Raw genomic sequence first — 10,607 nt, 5'->3', positions numbered from 1 at the left:
CAGTTACTCGATTTTGCCTTCAGATTATTAAAGAACCATCTTTTTATGCATAAATGGGAAAACAAACTGAAGCAAATTGTTCCTATTTTCATAACTTGCCTGCTCTTAAGAAGGAACACAAAGAATAAACCTACCCTTTCACCATCACTCAGTGAGTACAGCTGTTGTTGGGCTTAGAGTGAATGCAGGACCCCCCCTTTTCCCAAAGGCTTGACTATTTCACTTTTGTAACCATCTGAAAAATTTCAATCTAATTTATCTATGCTGACTTTAATACTGCCTCTTGACACTCATTGCAGTCAAAATTTTGCTGATATAAAATGAAAACTATTTTGATCTGGATAGGGGTAAAGGATTTCAAATGCCTAGGGATGAGAGCTGCAACTGCCTCCCCCCTTGCCTTCCCTTGGCAGATGTGGATTGTGGTGGCTGAGGAGAGATGTGGTTTCAAATCCTTCTCAACACAGCACTTTAGGAGGCCCCTACTGATTCATCAGAGTTGACATGCAAGAGAAATCCTACTGGCCATGCCTGAAGGTCTGTTGTCAAGTGACATTGTGACTTTGGGCAAGTATCTCTTTTGTTTCTCATTTTTTTTCTGACAAAAATGTAGCTAATTATATCTACCTCCCAAGATTGTTGTGAAGATGACAAGAAATGAATTGCAAGGAACAGCCCAATTTGTTATACAAGTTGATCAATGTTTGTTCAATCCATCCATACAAATATGGATAAATAAATCAAGTTTAAATTTTTTTTAAATTTGAGAATATAGTAATTTTAGGATTTCTACCTCCTGTTTTTTTTTTTTTTATTTTCAATTGTGGTAAAATATATGTAACATAAAATTTACCACCTTTACCATTTTTAAGTGTATAGTTCAGTAGAGTTAAGTATATTCATACTGTTGTGTAACCAATCTCCAGGACTTTTCCATCTTGCAAAACTGTAACTCTGTACCTTTTAAATAATAAATCCTCATTAGCTCCTCCCACCCAGCCCCTGGCAACCACTATTCTACTTTCTGTTTCTATGAATTTGACTACTCCACAGACCTTATATAATTGGAATTATACAGTTTTTGTCTTTTTTGTTTGGCTTATTTTACTTAACGCAACGTCCTCAAGGTTCACCTATGTTACAATGTGTGTCAGAATTTCCTTCCTCTTTAAGGCTGGATACAGCACATTTTTTGTTGTTCATTCATCAGTTGATAGACACAGGTTGCTTCCACCTCTTGGCTGTTGTGAATAATGTTGCTATAAACATGCATGTACAAATATCTCCTTGAGATTCTCTTCTCAATATTTTTGGATATATACCCAGAAGTAGAATTACTGAATCATACAGTAATTCTATTTTAAATTTCTGAGGAACACCATACTGTTTTCTGCAGTGGCTGCCTTTTTTTACATTCCCACCAACAGTGTACAAAGGTTTCAATTTTTCCATACCCTAACCAACATTTGCTATTTTTGCTGTTTTTAATATAGTTGCCATCCTAATCCTAACGGGTATGAGATGACATTTCATTATGGTTTTGATTTGCATTTCCATAATGATTAGTGATGCTGAGAATCCTTTTATGTGCATGTGAGTCATTTATATGTCTTTTTTGGAGAAATATCTATTCGTGTTCTTTGCCCATTTGAAAAAATACACTTCGTCTTTTGTGAATTTTTAATGTTAAATTTTTTTTTTATTTTTTCACTAAAGACTTTATTTTTTTAGAGCAGTTTTAGGGTCACAGCAAAATTAAGAGATTTCCCATATATCCTGTACTCTGAACATGTGTAATTTCCCCAATGATCAATATCCCCCACAAAATAGATACATTTGTTACAAATTGATAAAATTACATTGACACATCATTATCATCCAAAGTCCATAGTTTACCTAAGGGTTCACTCTTGGTGTTGTACATTCTATGCGTTTGAAAAAAATGTAAAATGACGTGCATCATTATAGTATCATACAGAGTATTTTTACTTCCCTAAACATCCTCTGTGCTCAGCTTATTCATCCCTTCATATATCCCCCAATCCTTGGCAACCACTGACCTTTTACTGTCTCTATAAATTTGCCTTTTCCAGAATGTCTTATAGATGAAATTACATAGTATGTAGCCTTTCCGAATTGACTTCTTTTACTTAGCTATATACATTTAAGGTTCCTTTATGTCTTTTCAAGTCATAGTAGCCCTTTTTCTTTTTTTTTTCTTTTTTTGGCACTGAATAATATTCCATTGTCTGGAGGTACCATAGTTTATCCATTCACCTACCAATGGACATATTGGTGGTTTCCAAGTATTGGCAATTATGAATAAAGCTACTATGAGCATCCAGGTGCAGATGTCTATGTGAACATAAGTTTTTGACTCCTTTAGATAAATACCAAGAAGTAAAATTGCTGGATTGTATGATAAGAATATGGTTAGTTCTGAAGAAAACTGCCAAAGTGTCTTCCACAATGGCTATACCATTTGCATGCCCACCAGCAATGAATGGGAGTTCCTGAAGCTCCACATCCTTGCCAGCATTTGATGTTGACAGTGCTCTGCATTTTGGCCATTCTAATAGGTGTGTAGTGGTATCTCATCATTTTAATTTGCATTTTCCTGATGACATATGATGTGGAGCATCTTTTTATGTGCTTATTTGCCACCCGCATATCTCCTGAGGTGAAAAGCCAACTAAGGTCTTTGGCCCATTTTTAAATCAGGTTGTTTGTTATCTTAATGTTGAGTTTAAGAGTTCTTTGTATATTTTAGATAACATTCTTTTATCAGATGTGTCTTTTACAAATATTTTTTCCAGTCTATGGCTTGTCTTCTCATTCTCTTGACACTGTCTTTTGCAGAACAGAATTTTTTCATTTTAATAACGTTCAGCTTATCCATTATTTCTTTCATGGATTCTGCCTTTGGTATTGTATCTAAAAAGCCATCCTCATACTCCAGGTCATCTAGGTTTTCTACTATGTTATTTTCTAAGAATTTTATAGTTTTTACATTTTACATTTAGGCCCGTGATTTCAGATTTCATTTTGAATCATAAATTTCAAAACCAAAATAAAACAAAAGCAAAGGATATTTGTTCTTCATCTTATCTACGAAATTAGCTGTTTTTCTGAAGTACTAAAGGTAAAAAAAGCATGCATCTGCATGACCTTTTTCAAAAATTCAGCTATTATATAAAGTTTAGCTATTAGGAAGTTTAGTCATCTTTACTCAGGCCTTTTTTTGTTATTCCTGCATTTTAGGGCCCTATAATGTGACACACTAAAATAACTAAAAGCTAGCTGCAGCTTTTCATCTGGAGAGAGGAGAAAAATGTAAATGTTCTAAAGATGTTGTTAATTCAGAGAAATCAATTAGCCTTAGAATAATGATGTGAAAATATTTAAATCTTAAAATAGAAGAAAAAATAAGGAAACCTCTTTAATGAAGAAAATCAAAAAGCCAAGCTTCCACAATGAGGGATATAGTTAAAATAAACTATTTCTGAGTTATTATAATAATCTATAAATAGTTACTGAATGTTGAATTTTATTTCCCTTTGTGCTTTGTCATTGTATACTAGCATTGTTTCCCATGTGTTATTTATGGCCAGGACCAATCTTTATATCATCTTTGTGATTAACTGAAGTACTAAAGAGGAAAGACATGATATATCATGGCAATTAAATATTATGCTTAAGTATCAGGTTACCAGAGTTGAAAGAATGGTACAAAGATTCATTTCCCCGAAAGTTATTTTTCCTCAGAATTTGATTTGTAAAATAAGTTCTGCAATTACAAGAAAATTGAGGAGAGACAAGGAAAAAGGCCAATACTTAGCTTTAGGTCTTTTGCCTGCCAGCCAAATCTAATTATTTTATTAGCACACAAAAGTATAAAGAGCTTCTGTTCAGTGCTACAGCTGCCAACAGTGTCTGCTCCTTAATAAATACCAAGGGCAAGAACTAAGAAATACAAAAAGAACCAAGTTTTAGCACTAGAATTGGGAAGAGGCAAAATAGGGCTTTGGAAAGATAAAGGGCTTCACAACCTGAAATCATAAATATGGATTTCTCATACTTAACTTCATCCAAGTAATAAGAAGGATAGATAATCATATAAGCTAAAATTGCCTCTTAGCCTGGAACTTTAGAAATCAAAGTATAGATAAATGCTAAGATTTATGGCACATTCCTAAAAATTCAATCTCCCAGGGCTCCCAACTATTGTAGTTTGCATGACTCTAAGACATTAGCACAAGATGAGTCAATACATTGAAACTGGGGAAGAGAACAGAATAAGCTCTCAGAGAAAACAGTCTCTGTTTGACATCCCAAGAGGCAAAAAGCCAATGGGATCAATGAGGATCGGTGGGTATCCCAAACTAGTCATCTAATTTTTAAGGAGGATCATAAATCAGAGCTTTTAAATAAGTTACAGTTCTATTAGCTATTTCATGGATAAGAGCAGGGGCAATGATAACATCGCCATTTTTTAAATGATCTGACTTGTTTATGTTAACCTGTTCTAGCCCCTGACCCTCACATAAAGGTTGGTCCCATCTGATTCCTCCTCTTCCTTCAAACTCCATATCGAGGAACAGCAAAGACAGCTCTTGCTTGGCTAAGGATCAGCTTCAGTAGAATGTGAGGGCTGGAGGAGAAGAAGACTGAGGGTGGTGGGGGCGGGGTAGACGGAGGGGGAAAGAATGAGATTCATAACCAGAAAGGGTAAGGGAGTTATAAAAATCTTAAAACACCTGTTTTCAAAAAGTCTTCTACCCTTAGCTGACCCTTCAGTAGATAAAAGGGAAGACAACATATTTTCTTTTTCCTTCATATTTTTTTTACTGTTTTATAGTTTTGTAAACACTTCATTTAACAGATTGGGGTGGGTAGAGCCAGGATACAAAAGATTAACATATCATTATTCCAAGGCTCAGCTCCCACCAACTACAATGATGGAACTTTAGCCCCCATCTGAATTTCTCCTTCAGTCCACGCTATACCACCCTGAATGCGCCCAATCTCATCTGAATTTCTCCTTAAGTTTTAAGTAAATATTTCTATCTTTGCAGTCCAAGTCTAAAAATGATCCATTTCTTTTTCCTCACCTGATAGTAGAAATACTCCCCAGAGGGCTCGAGCATGTCAACCATAGCATTGTTGGTACGTCTTTTTAATTTCTGGCATCCTGCCACACTTAGGAGAAAGCTCAAACATCCTCTACCCTACCTCTGACCTAGAGAGTATCCTAGAGCCCCTAGAAGGCCACTCCTGGGAATCGTACCCTCTTCCTCAAAACTGATCTTCTGCCTTCATCTTCCAGTCTTTCAGTGTTCTCTTGAGTTCCACTTGCAATCTCAACTTCATTTTTCTGAAATTGCTGTTGCTATTGTTTGAGGTTATGGGTCACCCTTTTTTTATGTTCATAGGACTTCATTTGATCTTAAGAAGTTTGTGGAGTAACTGAGCTATTGGTATTAACATCCATTTATAGATTTGAAAACTGAAGCATCAAAAGACCAAGTAATTCAGGCAAAACACATCAATGGTTTACAAAATGAGACAACAAATTAATAGATGAATAAATAAATGATTTGGCCAAAGTATCAGAGACACGGTAAATCTCAAATTTCCTAGCAATTAGCCCATTCACCCACTTTGATTAAAATCTTTTCTTGCAGTTCCTATGAGTTTCCTATGACATCTCAAGTGAAGAAAAAAAAAAAGAATTTGTACAACACTATTAAGTTAATAAAATGTCTTATCATCATATCCTTTATATCCTTCTATTACTATGTATCTACTGAGCGGATATTACCTCCATTTCAGGATAAGAAACTAAGGCCTAAAGAGGGTAAGTAGCTTGCCTAAGTGAGCACAGCTAATTAGTAGTACAGCTGAGATGTGAACACAGATCTGATTCTTGGTTCTGTGCTTTTTCAGTAAACGAAATTAAAGCTCAAGACTTCTTAACTTGCTCACCTCCAAAACAGAACACTTGTTTTTTGGTTAATTGATACTTGAAATATCAAATGTTTCAAATGACTTGAATTCCTTAGAGAATCAGACATACATGCTTTTACCACAATAGCCATATTGATCTCTCTGTGGTCCTCTGTGCTCCCATCCTACAGTCATTGTTGCTGGATAAGCCAATTCAAAGAAGTTATCATTAAAATGTAAAATCTAATAGCTAGTAAGACCCCAGATCTCCCTGGGATATAGATTCAGTCACATTACTGAAGTCTGCTAGCAACGTGACACACATGACAAGCAGGAACATTACAGTTCTCATTTCCCTTTGCTGACATTACAAATGTAAAATCTCTCACTTCCCCAAAAGCTCATCGATTGGATCTATGTTGCTGAGGCTACATATCTAGTATATTTCTGGATGCAGGAAAAATTTTGGCAGAGACCAGTGGGCCCATTATTCTTGCACAGGAAGAACGTATTCCGCGACAGAAAAGCCACTCGCTAATCTCCCCACCCTTACTTCGCCCCCATTCCCCGCCCAGCATGCATGCCTCAGGAAAGTCTAAGGACACTGTCTGGCTGTGGATATATCACTAGTCAAACCATTAACAATGTAAGAGTATGAATAAGCCTTGCATAAAACAAAGGGAAACTGGACTGGAATACAGTTATTGTAAATGCTAATACTGACAAAAATCCAAGGTTTTGAAAATAAATGATACCGTGAAAACAAATTACCACAGTTCACTAAAACATAGCTGGGAATTTTCATTTAGAACTAAGTCAGCTTATATGCCCACCATTATTATATTATTAAGGAAATAACTCTACTGGGTAAGAGGTGGAACAAAAAATTTACATATAAGAGAGCTCTCCCCTTTGTCTCTTTTTCCTGCCCCCTGCTGGCCCAACAAGAGTTTATTTAAACTTGAAGACTGGATTCAACTATCTCCTGCAGGAAGGCTTCTTATTCCTCCAGGAAGAACTATTTATTTGCTATCATTCTTCTCCAATAGAGATAGGACTATATATATTTTCTTTGCTGCTTTATCCTCTACACTTAGTAAAGTAGAAGGCACATAGTAAGACTCAATAATTATAATTGAATTAATTATATTTAATTAGTTAAATCATCAGTCTCCCTACTACATTTCTACAACACTTAGTTCATTTCAGAGCAGGCCCTTTCCCATATTTTGGCTCTGAATTTGTTCTTTCATCTTCACTGGAATCAGAATCTACTCATCTTAGTAGCCCAACATTCATCACAGCACTTTTATGGAAAACCAAATCTATAGAGATTTTCTTGGATAAAATAAAAATAAATGACCTCTAGAGTAATTAAATTCTAACATTCTATTATATTAAGAAAACAAGTCCCTGTAAAATATAGTGCTTGAGAAGTATACAATCTAGTTGAGAAGCAAGAGGAATACCAATTAAAAGATTAGAGGTGTTATGTAATGCAGGCCATTGAATTGTAATTAGGCACTCATTATTTTGTACTCTGCTATATTTAAACAAAGTCAGGGGGAAACAACACTCAGCAAGGTTAACTATTTTAAATAAATTGGACACAGTATGTGTCCCTAGAAGGGAATTTGATTTGGAGTCTATTTCTTAATGTCCCATTCACCACATTACCCAATCTCTGGTGTAAATAAAAGTCCAAGTAAACTTTTATTTTAAATTATCTCTAAGTCAACAGGAATTTCTTACTACTACAGAGGTTGCCTGGCTTGTAGCCATCCAAATTAAGAAGTGAGAGCTGTAACTCACAGCTAATAGCACCTAGTTGCATTGCCTCTGAAAAGGCAACCCGACGATCAGCAAAATTTTAGAGAGTGAAAGGTTTCAAGTCATCAGCAATTCACATGCTTCTCTATAACCAACTTGCTGGACTGATGTTTTCCTACTTGTCATGTGAAATATATTATTAAAGTAGGTCTCCAACAGTGATAAGCATTCCCAAATAATTGGGGTGTCAGAATATGATAAGAGAAGTAATAAACTTAATTAGAAAGAGGTTTATTATGGCCAGTTGTCCCCAGGATTGATGTGATGCCTGTTCTCAGAAAATAGTTTCCAGAAGGTATTGATGTTGGCACTCAAACCCAAACTCACAGGTGGCCTTGCACTCAGAGATCAGCATTTCTTCAGGTATAACTGAGACACACATGACATCTGTGGAACGTATAACTTGCCAAGAGCAGAGAGAGAAAAAGCTTCATGAGCATGTAACCTGTGCAGTTGCATAGCACCTTACACTTGATTTAAAGCCCTACTGTTTGTTGCCATCTTGAAAATCTTAATACATTTTGAATAAACAGTCCCCTGCTGTATTTATTTTGCACTGGGCCCCACAAATTATGTTGCTGATCCTAGACAAGGAAAAGGCAAACATTTTTGACTTTTTTTTAAGAACTTTGTATATGGTCAGAATGTTAAAGTTACTAAAAGCAAATAATTCAGACATCAGAATAATATTGTGCTGGACTTAGAAAGGAAATTAATCACAGCAAAGATCTGAATATGCTACAGAGAAATTTTATACACTCTCCTCCTGGGAAAAACTGCTTTATCAAGATGGCTACTGCTAGTTGGTTAGTTCATTCTTACCCTCAAAAGAGTTCAAGCAAGATTGTGAAATTAAACAGTGTATGTTTGGGTCTCCATTCCTATTCTTATGTCCTGCTATCCCACTACTGCCACCAAAGCTTGAACCATGTTAAATATTTTCTACAACCTTTTTTTATTTAATATTCTTATTGTGTTATAATTTCGCTATGGCAAGAAATATATAGATTTTTATCTAATAAGTAAGACTTTAGCATATAATGCGGTCTAAATTATAAAGGAAGAAAAGTAACCTCAGAAACCAGCACTGTAGATGCAACTGACTCCCATGTTTAAAGACGGGGGAAAGGGAAACTGAGTTAGCATGTCAGTGGCTGACGGAATACTTCCTACCTGGAGTTCCTCTTTTCACTGTATCCCATTTCTAACTAGGTAAATTTTTTGTTTAATTTTGGCCTACATACCATGAGTGCTCAAAATATCACCCCAATAGCAAGAGGAGGTCTGGGTAAAAGCAGAGCAGAATTTAGGAAAAGAAGAAAGACAGTTTTAGAGTGCCATTGTACCAATAGGTACCTTTTGGAACCCAGTTGCCTAGATAACCTAGAAATGTTAAAAATCAGGTAGAAGCTAATGTGGTCGGACCTCAATGTACTTTGCACTCTGCTCCTCAGTCCCCAGCCCACCCCCACCCCACCCTACCTTCCTGATGATAGCATAGACATTAGGCCTGATAAGGAAGTGTTAACTGTGAAGCAACCATAAATTTCTATGAAGTGTTTGATACTTTCAATAATGGAATCTTTTTCTCAAGAATGTGTTTAGAGTCCTTGTATGCTTCTATTAAATTCCTATATATTATGTCCTTAACGGCAAAGATAAAGAACCTGATGTAATTTTCACTGTTTTTGGTCTTCTCAAAGTTCTGATATCTATATATATAAAGATGGCTGGTGGTTTTTGGTACTCGTGTACCTAAACTCTTTAGGTACCTGAGAAATTTAATTAGAAAATGAGTGGGTTGAATGACCTCTCCTAAACTGTAAGCATACAGAAGTTCTTGGAAGACCTGGAACATTCTCATTCAGCTTTGTATCTCTGCAGATTCTTCATAAATGTTGGTTGAATTGTTGGGAGAAAAAAAAAAAAAAGAATATCCGGAATGGCATTATAGGACAAAAAATATTAATTTTTAAAAATCTGAAAAGTTTATCCATTTGGAGGGAGGCGTTATCTATTTCTCTGAAATTTTACAGTTCAAAGAAAGATCATGTTTTCCAGTGAGAATTCAGCTTCTAGACTATTGGAGCTAATGCTGCAGAAGTGATCAACAAGGGTAACGGGTCTGACAAATTTCAAGGATAGATTTCTTTTTTGTCCATCTAAACCTTATCATTGCAGTAGCAGTAACAGCAAATCAAAGCTCAATGATTACTGTCATTTACAGTCCTTTAGTCAGTTTTTAAAACACCTAAGTATTTTAGTTTGCATTTTCATACTAAAAATTAAAACATGAGAAAAATATTCTGAGAATGATCTCACTTGATTTTTTTAATTTTAAGAAAATATATGTAGCTATAGATACAAATATAAAAGTTAATTTTAAATATATGTTTAATGGACATATATACATATGTATGATTATGTATGTATATAATATGTGTATATGAGTATTGGGTAGAAGAGAATAGAAAATGTAATTTCTCATGTGAAACACTGACAAATCTATGCTTCTAGACCTGTCTGTTCTAGAATATAGTGCCTACTTCTCCTTGGAGCTATCCCGGCTTCTTCACTAGATATACGTTTACAAGATATTTGCAGACTTATCCTTATTTCAAAAGCATGCAAAATTTCAGACTGACTTTCAAGGTAAACACACTGAATATCAAAACATGCCATTCTGATTATCATTAGACAAGGGAAAATTTTCCTCTCCATGTTGAAGCCTATCTCCATAACCTGCTTAGCATGACTATTTATACAGACATTTTAGTGGCTTTATGTTTTCCTAATAAGAAGTTTCATTTCACAAGGAGTCTAATACAGCA

This window comes from Pteropus vampyrus, unplaced genomic scaffold (assembly GCF_000151845.1).
Source record: "Pteropus vampyrus isolate Shadow unplaced genomic scaffold, Pvam_2.0 Scaffold66, whole genome shotgun sequence".
Lineage (NCBI taxonomy): Eukaryota > Metazoa > Chordata > Mammalia > Chiroptera > Pteropodidae > Pteropus > Pteropus vampyrus.
Note: the sequence above shows the minus strand (reverse complement) of the source record.